General features: G+C 45.7%; 1 protein-coding gene across 38 annotated transcripts in view; it reads right to left on the minus strand.

Annotated features, from left to right (window-relative positions):
• Positions 1 to 233: 233 nt before the first annotated feature.
• The window catches only part of LOC123276114 (ATP-binding cassette sub-family D member 2-like), a 212,720-nt gene continuing 194,113 nt past the window's right edge, over positions 234 to 18,840 (minus strand). For 22 of the 38 annotated variants that reach the window (XR_011500374.1, XR_011500371.1, XR_011500372.1 and 19 more), the window contains one exon: positions 239 to 1,091. The gene's annotated coding sequence lies outside the window, so the exon portion shown is untranslated. Of the gene's footprint in view, positions 1,092 to 18,840 lie in introns of all 38 variants that reach the window. The other 16 variants (XR_011500356.1, XR_011500362.1, XR_011500347.1 and 13 more) reach the window with 4 other exon arrangements.

Consider the following 18,840-nt stretch of genomic DNA (forward strand, 5'->3'; position numbering starts at 1 on the left):
GGTCAGATTGACTCCTTTCCTTGGAAAAGTTGTCCCTAACCACTTTCTCTGGGCTTTATTTTCACGTCTTGAACAGTGCTGTCCAACAGTAGAATTTCACACTCTATCTAATGAAATTTAAACTTTTTTTAAATACTGACATTTAAAAAACTAAAAATAAACAAGTGAAACTAATTTTTAATGGTATATGTAAACCCATTATAACCAAGATATTACCATTTGTCCAGGCAATCTATATAAAAATTAATAGTGAGACAGTTCACTTTTTTTTTTATTGGGATCAACAAATCCATTTACATAGTCTCCATTTGTAAGTTGAAAGTTTTTACATATACGGTTTCTGTGTCACCCACGCAGAACCTGGGCTGACGTGTTAGAGAGGAAATAAAGCAGAACAGGCATAAGTAACGATCACTGTCAATCCAGCTCAGCACGAGCACTCACCACTGACAAAAAGGCTGTCCCTGAGCAGGGAGTAGAGGCCTCTCGGGGTGACAGGGTGGATCAGCTGGTTCAGCACCCAGGAATGCTGCTCTCTGTCACATGGGGTCTCTGTCACACTCTCCATCATGAGCCATGGGGTCAGGGTGGTAGGTGCAGACAGCTTTCATGCTGGAGGCTGCCCCTTCCTCCGCAGGCCCGGAGAGAGAGGAATGTGGGGACTCTAGAGAGATGTCCTGAATCCTCTGATAATGGGGGCTAGAGGGAGGGAGGAGCAAATTGGCAGTCAGTGGGAAGAGTGAAAACTGGGGTGGTCACCGAAAGTGTTCATGACTCTCAAATGCTCAGAAAAGGGACTTCCCTGAGGGAGATCAGTCTACAGCCCAAGACAAGGGGCCCAGGCTGCTCTTCTTGAACAAGGATCCAAGCTGGGGAGGAGGCAGGAGGACGACGAGCAGGAGAGACAGCAGGTGGAGAGTGGCTGGCTGGGACTCATCCAGCCAGGAGCTGCTGACACCAGGGTCTCATTAGGGGCTGCAGGCCTCTCTCAGTGGAGTTCAATGTGGCTGAGCTCTTGCTCATGTCTGTCAAATACTGGATGTTGGAGAGGGTGGAACTGAGTGTGAGGGCCTTCAGGTCGTGTCCCTTGGCTGCAAGAAGAGAGGGAGAGAGATGGCCATCACTGAGAGCTGAGCTGAGACCAAATCAGAGTCCTGAACTCAGTATCATCTGTTGCCTTTGCTCCCAGTGGAACCACCACCCAATGCTGTGCTCATCCAAGTCGAAGCCAGCATATCTCTCAGCTCCTCCTCCCTCACCTGCCAGTAACACCAACTGCACTTACAGATTGCTCCTCAATGCGTTCCTTCTGTTCATTCACGTCCCAGGTAGGTCTTACCTTTTCTCACCGGAACCAACACCCTAACATGCTCACTGGATGCATTGTCTAAAGGATGTTCTCTGCCTTGAACATTAGAAGCATTTTTCTGAAGTGAAGATCTCACTAGAACACTCCTGCTCTAGCATCACCCATGGCTCCCTAAGGCCTTCAGGGTTAAGTTCAAGCTTCTTGACCTGGCACTCAAAGCCCTTGCACATCTGGCTCCTGCTGACTCTTCAGCCTTATTGATCCATTCACTCTGAGTTAGGCTTTGTGCTTCAGGCAAACCAAATTCCTGTCAATTCTCCCATACACTATGCTGTTTTTGCCTACAGGGCCATTGCTCATGCAATTTCCTCTGCCAGGAACACGCTCCACACCCTATTTCCCTATATAACTCCTACTCCTTCTTAAAGACCCCAATTGGGCAAAACTTCCTCCAGAGAGCCCTTCTCACCCAAAGGTTGCCAGGTGCTTCTCCTCAAAACATCCCACCTTGTATTAGAATTTTCTGTGACTTTCACAAGACCAGGGGTTCTCTGAGGGCTGCATCAGATTGAAATATTGGTATAATCCTTGTGATCAGCATGCTTGCCCTCAAAGCAGAATTGCACACCTCGGCTTCCCAGCTGCCCAGTAATAATTGGGCAGTGGAGTTGTGGGGCTGGAGAGCTCCTCTGGGGAAGGAAGAGGGGCCCCCCCTAGGGCTGTGGTGGCTTCTGGTTGCTCAAGCAATGAGGAAGTAGGCAGGAACATGCTGCCCGGCTCAGGAGCTGTGGAAAGGGCTGTCGTCCGGGAGAGACAGAGACCCCACACAGTGGGTGAAGCCCCACAGGCTCATCTGCACTCCAGCAGTGGCTGTCCCAGGACAACCATTCACAGGTGAGCCATAAATGTGAGTGACAGAAGGAGGGATTGTGTGAGTACAGGGATGTTCGAGCCTGTGAGTGAGATGAACCCAAGAGAGACAGTGTGCTTGAAGAAGAGAGAGACGCGACAAAGAGATAGGTAGAGGCACAGACAGAGGGGACACCTGGATGGACAGAGGAAGAGCGGACAAATGGAGGATCACAGGGAAAGCAGGAAGAACAAAGACAAGGAAGAGAAGTTGAGACATGGGAGGAAAGAGGATGGAAGGAGAGAAGGAGAAACAGGCGAACAGGCAGGAGGACAGTTGGACAGATTGATACCTGGACAGATGTTCGGGTGGATAGATGGAAGGAAGGAAGGAAAGAATGGAGGGAGGGAGGGGGGAATGAAGGATAGAAGGAAGAGAGGAAGGAAGGAGTCTGAGAGGAGGGAGAACTGGGAAAATCACCTGCCCACGTTCAGAGGGTGCTTTAAAGGGAGGGTAAGGCTGAGAATACAGGACCCCTAACTCCCAGGCTTGTGTCCACCTGTCCCAATGCTGCCTGTTATTACTCGTAGAGATGAGCATATGGATGTAAACGAAACCTTGAGCCCTACCCTCACAATACACAAAACTCAACTCCTGGACACTTTGACCTAAAGGGGAAAGGTAAAATAATGAAACTTCTAGAAGACAACATAAGAAAACATCCTCGGGACCACAGGGTAGAAAAAACTTCTCAAAGAAGACACACACACACAGACACACTCTCCATAAAAGAAATATCGGTAAACTGGGATTCATTAAAATTTAGGCTTTCGGTTCATCATAAGACACATTACAAGAGGGAATTGGCAAGTCACAGGATGCGAAGAGATTGTCCCAGTTCCAATATTCAACAAAGGATTCACATGCAGAATACAGAAAATCTTCAGCATATTTATTAGATAAAATGCAGTGAAAGAGATACATATTAATGCTGGTTATTTTAATGAGCCACATTTATTTTACAAGGACAGTGAACAAAGCAATCTGAAAAGCAGGGGGTGAAAAATGAACAGTAGATAAACAGAATCCCAGGAGGGTTTGGAAAACGCAATAGAAGCCCCTTACATAACAGTTCATTGGCCTTAGAAAAGGAAGGTACTACTGGATTGTGTTAGGAAGTCAGATTGAAATATCTAGTGCCTTCAGTGGAAAAATAAGATAGGAAAAAATAACTATGATAGTTATTTGATTTTCCTCCAAATGACTTTATCCCTTAGAGAGCAAGGCACTTTCCTTTTCAATCATCAACACATCAAAGTTTAATTTCCCTCCATTTAGCCTTTTTCGTGGCCATAGGTTAGAAGCAGCAAAGGGGCTCAGCAGGCTGAACCAGTCTGCAGACATACTCTGTCCTGTTCCACACTGGCTCACACACGTGCAAAGTGGGCGCTTCTCACAGGGGAAAAGCCTGCAGGGCTGAGGGGCAGCCACCCCTTGGACCCTGTTTGTTAGTACCATTGGAAATTTCTACTGAGTCCCTACTCAAAAAGGAAGTGGGTGGGGGGTAGAATAAGAAGGCCATATATTTGAAGGAAATAGGAGAAAATATTTCATTGTGAGAGTAATAAATGTTGCTTTTCAGAAGTCATGTGTATGTTGAAAGTCTATGTCTTAAGGTACCACAATGAAACAACGTACACCTCATCTTCTCCCTCTTTTATCTGAGCATAAGGTTAAAATCCATGAAATTCCTAAGATTAAAAAAACACACAAAAATCACAAGGAAAGTTTTGGAGGTCATGGATGTGTTCAGCACTTGGTTGTGGGGATGATATGACGGGTGTATGCATATGTCCAAACTAATCAATACACATATAGAAAACGTGTGCATTTTTTGTCTATTACTCATACCTCAACAGAGCTAAAAATTCAAATAAATTCCTAAGTTTACTTTTTGAGGGTGTATAAAAGTCAAAATTTCTAATAAAATTCAGATTGTTAATTTCTGAACATAAATAGCATTCCTGTTTTGATGGGTGACCCCACAACTCTCAAAAAAATCAAGAGCAGTTGCTACTGTCAATCTTAGTGGAAGTTATTTTCAACACCTCACCCCCTTCTTTACACCTCATTATTTAAAAACCAAGGAAATAGTCTTCAGCTTTTAAAATGAAGGAGTAAATGAGTCAGCTTGACATTATACTTTATTCAAGATTTAATGTTAAGTAAAGGAAATCACTGAGCATGAGCAGAATCCCTTCCATAACTCATCTTTTCTCCTATGCTGATAATAAAAATGACACTCTACTTAAACGTAGTTTGCATGATATATTCTCAAGTAAATATACTTAACTGCTGGACATTTGATTTCATTTTTTTCTTTTTTTAATCAATAATTTACACAAAAAAATCAATTTAGGAGATAAAACGCATTGCTATTTAGAATTACTTCCTGATTGTAAATTACTAGAAGTGTAAACATGAAGTCAACGCTAAGGACTTTTGAAGTCCTTTAATTCATTTGCCAAATTTCTTTTTTAGAAAATAATGTTAATATAGGACTTTAAGTTTGAGAAACCTGTTTCATGACACCCTAATCTGTTGAAGGATAATTTTGAGATTCTTATTCAATTTCTTCATATTCATCTATAAAACTTATTTGGCGTCTTTCATCTTTTTAACATTTTCATCTTTTTAACTTTCAAAGGTTTAACTTTCCAAGAGACGATTTTTTAATGACGAGCTAACTGATGAATTTGTGCACCGACTGTTTTTTTGAGACTGAATATACAAATGGACAAAGGCCAGATCATATATGACAGTATAACTCTGACCCCCAACGTGGGAAGCAAACATCCCAAGAAGCCAAGTCACAGCCCCTGCAGCATTCAGCACAGAACAGTCAGCACTTGGTCAGTAACTGCCAGTTTCCAAAACTCTCGTTCTGCTTTCAACACAGGACCGCCAGAGAAAGCCACGTATGCTCCCTAAACCATCGCATAGGATGCCTGCCTTCTACTTAGTGACCTCCAGCTTCCCCACGTCAACAATTTCCAATCAGGCCACCCCTCCCCCACTCCCCTGACCTCTGCCACCCTCTCCCCACCCTTTCCCTTCTCTCCTCTTCTTGTGCATGCAACAATCCTCTCCTGTCGCATTACAGTCTCTGCAATATTTTTAACGTGTGATAGAACAGTTCCTCCCTCAGAGTTCTTCCTGGTCCATATTTTCCTAGCTTAGCTTATGCGTTTATTTTTTCCATGTAGGATCATTTATCTAACTCAACAGAAAAGCTCGTTAAAATTTTTATTGGCATTATATTCAATTTATAAAGTAATGGGACTGACCATTTAATGAAACTTCCTAACTTAGAACATAGACTGACTTTCCATTTGCCAACTATTTTTAATTGAAATTTATAGTGAGATCGTTGTAGATTCCACACTGCTGTAAGGAATAACTCCAAAAGTTCCAGTGTACACTTTACCCAGTTCCTTACAATGATAACATTCTGCAAAACTATAGGACGATACCACAGCCAGCTTGTTGGCATTGATACAATCCACTATCTTATTCAGATTTCTTCAGTTTTACTTGTACTAATTTGTTCCTGTGTATTTAGTTCTGTACAATTTTATCAGAAGTGCAAGTTTGTGTATCCATCACAGCTAAAATAATGACTAGTTTTATCACCACAAGGTATTCTTGTATTGCCTATTAAAAAATAAATGGATGTTACTTTTTAGAGCAGTTTTACGTTTACAGCAAAATTTAATGAAATATACAGTGTTCTCATATAGTCCCTGCCCCCACATATGCATAACCTTTCTGTTGTCAATATCTCTCGTCAGAGTAGTATACTTCTCACAATTGATGAACATACATAGGCACACCATTATCACTCAAAGTCCATAATTTACATTAAGGTTCACTCTTGGTGTCAGAGATCACTAGGGTATAACTCTGTGGCCCATTTCTGGATTCTCTACTCTGTTCCATTGATTTATGTAGCTGTCCTACAATGAAAATGACGATGCTGTGATTACACTATCTACAAGGCAATACTAAATATTGTTAAAGTGTTTACTGCCACATTATTCTTCCTGTCACGATTGTTTTAGCTACTCCCAGCTATGTGCCTTTCTATATAAATTTTAGAAAAAGGTGTCTCTGTCTACAAACTGTGGTGGAATTTTTATTAGAATAATATTAGACCTATAGATCAATTTGGGGATAATTGAGACCTGTACTCTTTATTCTATCCAGTAGCATGGTGAGGACTGCAGAATTCTCAGCACATAACAACTCCTTCCAAACCCCCACACCAGGAGGAGACTCAACCAAACTCTGGCGTGGCTTCTAGCAGCATAAGGCTGTGTAACCGGAATGACTCCAGCCCACCATTAAAATGCCTTCCTGAGAGCTCAAAGCTGACAGAAAAATTTGCTATTTATTTTAGTCAACACCCAATTATAGGCCTCTGATCCCCCTTCTTAGAGTATTTACTAAAGAGGGCTTACAACTGTCGATATGTATCTCTCACAATTCTCTAAAGGACCTAAGAGCCACTCCTTTGAAATACGATCATTAAGACAGATAGAGACTCTTTCTCTCAACTTCTGAGTGAGGATAGAATCCTAACTTTGATAACTGCAAAGTAACGAACACAGAGGGTCTAATCACAGTTACACTGACCAACCTTTGTACTTTTTTACTTCTTTGACTCCACTGAGCCCCTGAACCCTGCTCCTTCATTCCCTTTAAAATTCTAAATTCACCTGCGTACAAATCTGAGCGCAGCTCAGCTTCTGTGAGCCGTTACTGAATAAAATCTGCTTTCACCACTTTAACTAATGTCTGTTGCATTTGTCTTTGACAATAGTAAGTCTCTCAATTTATTTGCATCTTCTTTAATTACCGTAATCGGTATTTTATAATTTTCAGCATCAGATCCTGTACACATGTTCCTGAATATATGCCTGAATGTTTCATGTTCTTCGGAGTGGTTTTAAATGATACAGCATTTTCAAGTTTATCATCCGCAGGTTCATCATTAGTTGTAGAAATAAAATGGTCTTTTGTGTGTTGATCTTGTACTTGGTGAACTTTTTGTACTCATGTATTAGTTCTGATTTTTTTTTTTTGTAGATTCCCAGACTTTTTTACACAGACAACAATGAAACTAAGAATGGTTATATTTTTCCTTTCTAAACTCTATGGCTTTTATTTCCTTTACTTCTGTTATTGCCAGAAGCTTCAGTATTTTATTGAATAAGAATAGTGAAAGTGGTATTCCTTTCCTTGTTCCTTATTATGGGGAGAATCCTTTAGTCTTTCCCTGTTAAGCATGAAGTCAACTGTGCATTTTCTGTAGATGACCTTCAACAAGTGAAAGTAATTTCCATCTATTTCAAACTTGCTACAAAATTTTATGACAAACAGGAGTTCGATTTTATCAAATGTTTTCTCTACATCTCTGGCTTATTAACAAGTCTTGACCTTAAACAAATAGACAGCCAGTTATTTCTCTGGCGAAAATTGGTTTACCTGGGATTAGCAAAGAATAGCCATTTGGAGTGTGAAACCATGGCAAGCTATGCAGGAGCACCCAGCAAGAAAGAGAGGAGAAGCTCTTTTATCTCAGAGTGGGGAAAATTGGGGGGCTATTGGACACAGTCTTGAGGGCAGTGGCTTTTCATCGGCAGAGTTGTGACAGTCTCTCCTTGGCTTAGTTTCTGACTGGTCAGGAAGAGAAAGTCTTTATTCTTCCTGTTGCACTGCGCTTTTGACATAGGGCATGAGAACTCCCTCTATTAGCCTTCCAACACTATTTCAACTACGTTTCCGTTTATTAACTTTCACATGTCCCCATTTTGATTGTGATCTTTCTCTGAAAGCATTGTTGATCTGCAGTCAGATTTTTCCAGTTTCAGTAGCCTCTCATCCCTCGATGCCAGGAAGGACCTTCTCTGGGAGTCATGTCCCATGTTGGAGGAAAAACACACAGATTGGAAACCTATCGTGGCCACATTTGAGGAACACGGAGTGAGAGGAAGGAGAACTCTCTGGCACTTTTGACCTAAAGTTTGCATGTTATCAAGATCATAGGCATTGGAGATGATCTGAAGTGTCATGTCATCATCAAAGGTTTGGCAGACAAACTTCCAACAGACCTGGTCCGGACACCTTGGAAACCTTCGCATCAGATACTGTCTGCTTCCATTTGGAGAAATCTTTATTTTTAAGTCACCAAATGATGTGCAGTTCCCCCCAGAGTTTGTGCTTTCTTCAGGTGTGTCGCATGAATCCAAGTCTTGAGTTTTGTGGCAAAAAGCTTGGCTAGCAGCGCCCGATTGAGGAAAATACTATCATCTTGGTTGAGTTTTGTTAGTTTGAAATTTTTGGTAAGTTGTTCCTTGTTTTCAAGTTGTTAAATTTATGAGAATGGAACTGTTTATATTATTTTCAATGGCTGAAGAACCTGCAGTGATCTATCCCTCTCGTGTGTCTCAGGCCTTTGAGGGTGAAGAGGCTTCCCCAAAGCTTCTTGAGGCAGAACCCTGTTTGCTGTTGGCCCCTAACAGCTTGAGTGCATCTGGGTTGGGGAGGAGACAGAGACTTCCAAGAACAAGTTGTTTCTTCTTGAAGGAATGCTGAAGATGCCCAAAGTATGGTACTTTGACATACAAATTATTTGGAGCCAAAAGCAATCGAGAGCCAGCAGATGCAGGAAAAACTCTTGATCTCCACCTTGACTGCTTTAAATGAAGGATAGACTTCCTCTTTGGAAAGGAAATTTATGTTTCTAAAGGAAATTTCCATTAGTAAAAGCATCTGCACCAGAAAGAGAATGAGTCTTAGAGAATTTTTTTTTGAGGAAGATTAGCCCTGAGCTAACATTCCCCACCAACCCTCCTCTTTTTGCTTAAAAAGATAGGCCCTGAGCTAACATCCATGCTCATCGTCCTCTACTTTATACGTGGGATGCCTGCCACAGCATGGCTTGATAAGTGTTGTGTAGGTCCGCACCTGGGATCTGAACTGGTGAACCCCAGGCCATCAAAGCAGAATGTGTGAATTTAACCCGTGTGCCACCAGGCCAGCCCCTACAGAATTTTTTTTTTTTTTTTTAGGAAGATTAGCCCTGAGCTAACTGCTGCCAATCCTCCTCTTTTTGCTGAGGAAGACTGGCCCTGAGCTAGCATCCACGCCCATCTTCCTCTGCTTTATATGTGGGACACCTGCCACAGCCTGGCGTGCCAAGTAGTGCCATGTCTGCACCTGGGATCAGAACAGGCAAACCCCAGGCCACCGAAGTGGAACGTGCGCACTTAACCAGTGAACCACCAGGCCAACCCCTAGAGAATTTTTTTAACTGAGAGATTTATCTGCATAACAAGGCAAGCTTTATTTATTATACATTTTCTCCCTTCATCTTCCCATAATTTTCCTTCAGCCACTTCCTGCTGCTGCTCACCCAGATGGCTTCCTGCTTCCAAGCTCCCCCATGTGCACCCAGTGTGGACTGGACTTGCAACTGGCAGCTGGTGTGGAGCTGCCTGCTCGAGGGCTGCAGAGCACCATCCTAAGTCTCACCCCCAGCATGACCTACCTGGCCAGCAATACTCAGGATCTGCCACCACTGCACAGGATTGGGGCCGCGGCACTGATGGTTCAGATTGTGGGCAGTACCCAGCCCAATTCCCACTCACTTTTGTTGACCACACGCCTGTGCTGTTTGCAGATGGTACAGATTTAAAAGAGAAGTCATATCCTGTCGTTAAAGTGGAACTGTTGGACTGACTTGAGGGATTTTTCAACACCTGTAAAACTAAAGAGAAGCTGGGAGAATTATCAGAAGAGTTCTACAAAAATGAACTACTATTGATTGAAATGTTGAATATACATGTCCCCGCAGTTGCTAAATTGAGACGTCTTTTAGACAGTTCTCCTAGGGAAGATTTACTAGACATTCTGACATCACTTATCCAAACAAGCAACAGAAATGCTCCAAATTTTAGATACTGTGACTCTGGAGGAAACTGTCCAAGATGATGATACCACTGCTGGTGAAACAAATGCAAGAATTGAAATTGCTTTAAAAAAACAGAAAGCTTGGGGCCGGCCTGGTGGCACAGTGGTTAGGTTTGCGTGTTCTCCTTCAGTGGCCTGGAGTTTGCCGGTTCAGATCCTGGGTGCAGACCTATGCACCATTCATCAAGCCATTTTGTGGCAGGAGTCCCACATATAATGTAGAGGAAGGTCGGCATGGATGTTAGCACAGGGCCAGTCTTCCTCAGCAAAAAGAGGAGGATTGGTGGTAGATGTTAGTCAGGGCTAATCTTCCTCAAAAAAAATGATAATAACAATAAAACAGAAAAAGCGAGAAAGATGATAATAAATGCATTATATGAATATGCCTCAATAGGATTTCACACATCCTAGGTACTCTATTTTCTGGCACATTGTTATGGGATATCATGCAGGTGATTTCGACATATCCTGTGTGTTTTCCATGCGTGTCCGGCACCTGATTCTGGCGTGTCCGGCAGGTAGTTTCAGTGAATCAGGCACCTGGTTCCGGCGTATCCAACAGGTGGTCCCGGCATGTCTGGTAGGCGATTCCAGCACATGTGACATGTGGTTCCGGTGTATCCGGCAGGGGATTTCGACGTCTCCAGCAGGTGGTTCCAGCATGTCCAGCACCTGGTTCTGGCATGTTTTGCAGGTGGTTCCGTCATGTCGGCACCTGGTTTTGGCATGTGCGACACCTGTGTCTGGTGTATCTGGCAGGTGGTACTCACAAGACTGGCAGGTGGTTCAGATGTGTCTGGCACCTGGTTTTGGCATGTGCGACACCTGCGTCTGGTGTATCCGGCAAGTGGTTCTCACAAGACTGACAGGTGGTTCAGCTGTGTCAAGCAGGTGGTTCTGGCATTTCAGGCACCTGGTTCTGGCCTCTGCTGTACCTGTTTCTGGTGTATCCATCACATGGTTCCAGCGTGGCTGGCACATGGTTCTGGCATATTCGGCAGGTGGCTTCAGCATACTGGGTGCCTGGTTCCGGCGTATCTGACAGTGGGTTCCATGGTTTCTGGCAGGTGGTTCCTGCGTGTCTGGCATGTGGTTCTGGTACACTCTGAATGTGGTTCCAGCATGTCCGTCTGGCGGCTACCATGTGTCCAGGACCTGATTCCATCGTGTGCGGTTGGTACTTTCAGAGTGTCCAGGTGTTGGTTCCAGCATGTCTGGCCGTTGGTTCCCGCATGTCCAGGGGTGATTCCGGTGTGTCCAGCAGGTTGTTCCCGCCTTTTCCAGAAATTGCTTCTGGTGTACCCAGGACCTGGTTCTGGTGTATCCGGCAGGAGATTTTGGCGTGTCCAGCAGGTTGTTCCAATGTGTTACGCTGATGGTTCCGGCCTCCGTGGCAGGTGTTTGTGGCATGTCTGGCACCTGATTCTGGCGTATACGGCAGGTGGTTTCAGAGTATCTGGTACCTGGGTGCGGCACATCCAACAGGTGGTTCCGAAGTGTCTGGCAGGTGGTTCCGAAGTATCTAGCATGTGGTTCTAGTACGTTCGGAAGATGGCTCAGGCGTGACCGTTGGGTGCTTCAGGCATGTGCGGGAGTTGGTTCTGGCGTGTCAGAGTCATGGTCCCAGCATGTCCGTCATTTGGTTCCAGGTGGTTCTGGCTTGTCTGGTGGGTGCTTCCAGTGTGTCTGGCGGGTCGTTCTGGCATGTCTGTGTGGTGGTTCCAGAGTGTGTGGCGGGTGGTTACGGCATGTCTACCAGGTTTTTCCAGCACCCAAGGTTCCTGGTTCCAGCGTATCAGGCAGGTGATTTTGGCGTGTCCAGCAGGTGGTTCAGGTCTGTCCGGGAGATGGTTCCGGCGTGTCCAACATGTGGTTCTGGCATATCTGAGAGGTGGCTCCGGTGTGTCCGGCAGGTGGTCCCATTCTCTCTGGCACGTGGTTACGGGGTATCATGCAGGTGATTTCAACGTGCCCTGTCGGTTGTCGAGGCCTGTCTGACACCTGGTTCTTGTGTGCCCGGCAGGTAGTTTCAGTGAATCAGGCACCTGGTTCTGGCATATCCAACAGGTGGTCCCGGCATGTCTGGTACGTGATTCCCGCCTGTGCAGCACATGGTTCCGGCGTATCTGGCAGGTGATTTCGACGTGAGCGGCAGGTGGTTCCAGCATGTCAGGCACCTGGTTCTGGCATGTCTTGCAGGTGACTCACTCGTGTCTGGGACTTGGTTCTGGCATTTCTTTAAGGTGGTTCATTCATGTCCAGCACCTGGTTTTGGCGTGTACAACACCTGTTTCTGGAGTTCTTGGCAGGTGGTTCTCACAAGACTGGCAGGTGCTTCAGGCGTGTCCAGCAGGTGGTTCTGGCATGTCGGGCACCTGATTCTGGTGTGCCCAGCATGTGGTTCCAGACTGTCTGTCAAGTGTTTCAAGCTGGTCTAGCAGGTGTTTCAGGTGTGTCCAGCAGCTGTTTCAGGCGTGTCCGGCACCTGGTTCTGGCCTGTGCTGGACCTGTTTCTGGTGTATCCGTCACATGGTTCCAGCGTGTCTGGCACATGGTTCTGGCATATTCGGTAGGTGGCTTCAGCATACTGGGAGCCTGGTTCCGGTGTATCTCACAGTTGGTTCCATGGTGTCTGGCAGGTGGTTCCTGTGTGTCTGGCATATGGTTCTGGTACATTCGAAAGGTGGTTCCGGCATGTTCAGCAGGTTGCAACAGTGTGTCTGGGACCTGATTCCATCCTGTCCGGTTGATGCTTTCAGAGTGTCCTGGCTTTGGTTCCGGCCTGTCTTGCAATTAGTTCCCACATGTCCGGTGGGTGATTCTGGCGTGTCTGGCAGATTTTCCAGCCTTTTCCAGAAATTGGTACTGGCGTATCCAGGACCTGGTTCCGGTGTATCTGGCAGGTGATTTTGGCGTATCCAGCCGGTTGTTCTGGCGTGTTAGGATGGTGGTTCCAGCTTGTGTGGCAGGTGTTTGTGGCGTGTCTGGCACCTGGTTCTGGCATATTTGGGAGGTGGTTTCAGTGTATCTGGTACTTGGTTCTGGGATATCCAACAGGTGGTTCCGAAGTGTGTGGCATGTGGTTCTGGTAGGTTCAGAAGATGGTTCCGGCCTGTCCGTTAGGTGCTTCCAGCATGTCTGGAAGTTGGTTCTGGTGTGTCAGACTCATGTTTCCAGTGTGTCCAGTGGGTGGTTCCAGGTGGATCTGGTGTGTCCGGTGGGTGCTTCCGGTGAGTCTGCTGGGTCATTATGGGATGTCTGTGTGGTGGTTCCAGAGTGTTCGGCGGGTGCTTTCGGCATGCCTGTCGGGTTTTTCCAGCCTCTAAGGTGCCTGGTTCAAGCATATCCAGCAGGTGAGTTCTTTCTCAGCTTCCTAAAGAGCTGGAAGCAAGACAGTTTGTGGCTTGTCTCCACTTGAGGGATGGAGGCAGTGCTTTGTGCCATCCACCTCTCGAGCAATATAGGGCATGGTTGAGAGCAAATGGGCCTTTCTGACATAGGGGCTTTCTGACACTCTCTCCACGAATGCACAAGGACAGTTGGTTAAAAGCCTCTTGTCTCTATCCTCCTAAGCTTGTGGAATCACAATCATTCGGGCCTTGGCCCCCTTGCTTAAGGGGAAGATGTAGCCATTACCCCTGAGCCGGGTTGGCAAGAGGGAAATGTGGCAGAAGCAGAAGTTCTAAAGCAGCGAGTTAAGGGCTGGGAGGAAATGGCGTTCAGCTGCCTGTGTATGAGAGGTTCCCAATATGCTATAAGAGCACTGTGGAAAGCGACTTCTTTCTCAGCTTCCTAAAGAGCTGGAAGCAAGATGGTTTGTGTCTTGTCTCCCCTTGAGGGATGGAGGCAGTGCTTTGTGCCTTCCACCTCTAGAGCAATGTAGGGCACGGCTGAGAGCAAAGGGGCCTTTCTTCCATAGGTGCTTTCTGACACTCTCTCCTCCAGTGCACAAAAGCGGTTGGTTAAAAGCCTATTGTCTCTCTCCTCCTAAGCATGTGGATGCACAATCATTCGGGCCTCAGCCTCCTTGCTTAAGGAGAAGATGTAGGCATTTTGTCTGAGCCGGGTTGGCAAGATGGAAATGCCCCAAAAGCAGAAGTTCTAAAGCAATGAGTTAAGGGCTCCAAATAAACAGCATTTCAGGTGCCTTTGTATGAGATGTTCAAGGTACACTATAAGAACAGTGTGGCAAGTGAGTTCTTTCTCAGCTTCCTAAAGAGCTGGAAGCAAGATGGATTATTGCTCATCTCCCCTTGAGGGTTGGAGGCAGTGTTTTGTGCCTTGCAATTTTAGGGCAATGTAGGACTCTGCTGAGCAAACTTGGCCTTTCTTCCATAGCTGCTTTGTGAACACTCTCTCCACCCATGCACAAGGGCGGCATGAGAGGTTGCCAGTATGCTGTAAGAGCACTGTGGAAAGCGAGTTTTTCTTAACTTCCAAAGAGTGGTTGGTTAAAATCCTATTGTCTCTCTCCTCCTAAGCATGTGGAAGGACAATCATTCGTGCCTCAGCCGAATGATTCGGGCGGGACTTGTGTGACCCACCTGCCTTAAATGCTGGAACCAACTGTTGGACACTTCAGAAGCATCATCTGGAAACGGTGGAACCACCCATCGCAGATGTGAGAATCAGGTCCAAAACGTGCCAGAAGCACCTGCAGGACACACCAGAACCATCTGACTCAAACGCCAAAATCACCTGCCGGATACACAAGAACCACTTGATGGACACTCCAGAATCACATGACGGGCATGAAAGAACCATCTCTCAGAGTGCCAGAACCATGTGCTGGAAATGCCGGAACCACATCACTGACAGACATGAACCACCTGCTGGACACGCCTGAACCACCTGCTTCACTCGCTGGAACCACCTTCTGGACAAGCCAAAATCACCTGCCGGATACACTGGAACCAGGCCCCTTAGAAGCCGGAAAAAGCCAACAGACATGCCAGAAGCACCTGCCGCACACTCTGGAACCACCATACAGACATGCCTGAATGACCCGCCATACACACCAGAAGCACCCACCAGACACGCCAGAACCACCTGGAACCACCCACCGGACACACTGGAACCATGACACTGACACGCCAGAACCACCTTGCAGACATGTCAGAAGCACCCAAAGGACATGCTGGAACCATCTTCCGAACGTACCAGAACCACATGCCAGACACACAGGAACCACCTGTCACACACTTCGCAACCACCTGTTGGATATGCCGAGACCATGTGCCAGATACACTGAAACCACCTCCCGAATACGCCAGAACCAGGTGCTGGCCATGCCACAAACACCTGCCAGACAAGCCGGAACCACCAGCCTAACACGCCAGCACAACCTGCCGGACATGCCAAAATCACCTGCTGGATAAACCGGAACCAGGTCCTGGATACGCCAGAACCAATTTCCAGAAAAGGCCAGAGCAACCTGCCAGACAGCCTGGAATCCCCCGCCAGGCATGCGGGAACCAACTGTCAAACACGCCGGAACCAACACCTGGACACACTGAACGCACCAACCACACACAAAGGAATCAGGTTCCGGACACATGGTAGCCACCAGTCGGACACGCCGGAACCACCTTCAGAACATACTGGAACCATATGCCAGACACACAGGAACTACCTGCCAGACACCACGGAACCAACGGTCAGATACGATGGAACCAGGCGCCCAGTACGCTGAAGCCACCTGCTGAACACGCCCAAACACTGTGCTGGACATGCCAGATCCATATGATGGATACACCAGAAACAGGTCCAGCACAGGCCAGAACCAGGTTCCAGAAACAGCTGAAACAGCGGCTGGACACACCTGAACCACCTGTTAGACCAGCCTGAACCACTAGATGGAGAATCCTGAACCACATGCCAGGCACACTGTAACCAGGTGCCCGACACGCGAGAACCACCTTCTGGACACGTCTGAACCACCTACAAGTCTTGTGAGAAACACCTGCCGGATACACCAGATACAGGTGTCGCACACACCGAAACCAGGTGATGGACATGACTGACCACCTGCAAGACATGCCAGAACCAGACATGCCAGATGGGGAAGAGGTGATTTTGGGGGAGAGGAGCTTTGTAGATTTCTCACTTGGGCACTTACCTGTTTTGTTCTCCATCCAGGGTTTTTCCTGGGAGCAAGTTCTTGAGAAATCTATAATGAAAAGTATGAGCTATCTACATAGGGAGAACTCAGACTTCGTTCAGCAATTTCCTGGGCGTCTGGAGACTCGATAGAATACTTTTTTCTTTTTCCATTGCCAACACCCATGCCCATTCAGGCCTATGTGAGCTTTTACAATGCTCCTCCAACTGGTCTCCAGGCCTCCAGCGTGCCTCATTTCTCTTCATCGTAGAGGACAATAGCAGATCAATGTTTCTGAGGCATGGCTCCACCAGTGCCCTCTCTGATGCGGAAACCTTCCTCTCACTGCCTACCTGATAGACTCCAACTCTCTGCCTTAGCACTCAAGGGCCCCTCCGCCTTTCATGTATCCCACAGTCCTGCCAAACCGAACAGTACCCACTACCCAAAAACACACATTGCATTCTTCTCTTTCACCTCTGCCTGATCAGATGATGGACTTGAAACAAAGCCATCATTTGCTATTTAAGTGACTTTTGCACAGGTCATTTCACCTCCCTGACCCTCAGTTTCTGCATATATAAGTGATGAATAGTAAGAGTCACCTCATATTGTTCTTATAAAGAATTAAAATTGACTTAGAGAGCATATGCAAAAACAGCTGGCTCCCTGCCTGACATGCTGCAGTCACCAATAATTATTCGGATCTAAATATTGGCTCATGCCATGCACTGCTTCTTTTCCTATTAAAACCTTATCCTTCAAAAGTCGGTGTGTACCCTTTCTTGAAGACCAGCCCAAGGTGTAAACTGAAGTTCATTTTCCTAAGCTGCTCAGTAACATTTATAACGCAAAGTCTAATGCGTTAGACCATGTTTTTTTTTTAAGCAAAAGAAGCTGACTCTGGCTAACTTCAGTTTTCTTATTAAAGAAATTGACTAGAAGGATTTACGGTAACTCACATAACTGAAGGGAATTTTTGAAAAAATCAACAAACAAAAAGCAAAAATAAGCTTTGGAAGACACAATAGAGCACAGTGTATAGTTATTATTACTGCCGTTCACCAAATATTGTCGGCTCTTCTCTGGCACACAGAAGGGATGTATCTTCTTGGCCCCTTAAAGTCAAATGTGACTTTGTGAGCCTTTGGCAAATGAAACTTGAGCAAAAATGAGGCTGTCTCTTCCAGACAAACCTTTGGCAAACAGTAGGAGTGTGTTTTTCCTGCCTGGCAGTTGTGCAAGAAGTTGGATCGAGCATCTTTTAGCTGCCATCTACTCAATCCTCCAGACTGAGCAAGGATAATACAGAGCCAGCTCCTGATGACATGGAGCATGTTCGAGAAATAAACCTTGGTTATTTTTAGCTGAGACTTAGGAGTTTGTTGTGAATACAGCACAACATGGACTATCTGACTGATGAAAACATATGTAGGGGAGGAAGACATTTCCTCTTCCCAAATGTGGGTTCGTCTGGCTGGAGAACGAATTAAATTCACATGAGACAGAAAAGCAAGAGAAAATTAAACAAAGCTTTATGAGGAACCGTGGCCCGGTGCCTTTCTTCCCGAAGGAAGAAAGGGCACCAAAGAAGTGGGGTGCACATAGTGGTTATATACTGCCAAATGGGGTGTTTCACATGTGATTGAAATGTCCCTCCCACAATAGTCACAAGATTGCCCTGTCGGCACTTGATGGACACAGCAGGTAGTGGGTCTGCTATCTCAGTGGGCATAGCAGGACTCAAGTCGATTGTCTGGAGCTGGGCGGTCACAGGTGAGCTCAGCAATCAGTTCCTAGCCTAAGGAAAGATGCTTAATCCTTAAGAAATGCCAACGTTGGGAGGGGGAGGAAAGTCAGTTACAGGAGGTTACCAGACTAGCACAATAAAATGCAGATTTAAGTCCTTGCCTTTGGTATTGATTAAGAGTTTTTAGAGAGAAGGTCATCTCCTTTCTTCTTCCTGGTACAGGGAGGGAGGCAACTTTTACAGATAGAGATTTACCTTACAAATGTAAATGTGCCCTAACAAAGGGCAAGTTCCATTCCTCCTTCCCTGTCCCAGTTTCTCAAAAGCAATCAGCCTCAAATAATCCTGATGCCAAAGAGACATATCTTGGGGTGGCCATTTCCAGGTCCCCACACATACATATTACCAATTTCCTGTGCTGTTGACCAAAATGACTTCAGTGAGCCAATATTAGAATTCCTTTTCACAAAGGTGGATAAGTGACAGATTAGAAGTCTACACTGTCCCAGGAGTGTAGACAGATACCATGCTTATATATAGCAAAAATATTTCCTCATTTTGTCCTTTACCTGTCAATAAAAAAGCATATCTATAGAAATTTGGAGGTAAAGCTCCAGACAAAACCAACATGGTGACAAGGAGGAACATTACATACTTGTAAAAGGAGCGACAGATGAGAAAATAATAATAATGGCTGGGAACTTATAGAACCTTGCATTGAAAGGGATCTCATATGGAACTCAGGAAATATTTATAGCTGAAAGCACTACATGACAAAATCTGGTGGATGGAATTAA

Source organism: Equus asinus, unplaced genomic scaffold, assembly GCF_041296235.1.
Source record: "Equus asinus isolate D_3611 breed Donkey unplaced genomic scaffold, EquAss-T2T_v2 contig_197, whole genome shotgun sequence".
Taxonomy (NCBI): domain Eukaryota; kingdom Metazoa; phylum Chordata; class Mammalia; order Perissodactyla; family Equidae; genus Equus; species Equus asinus.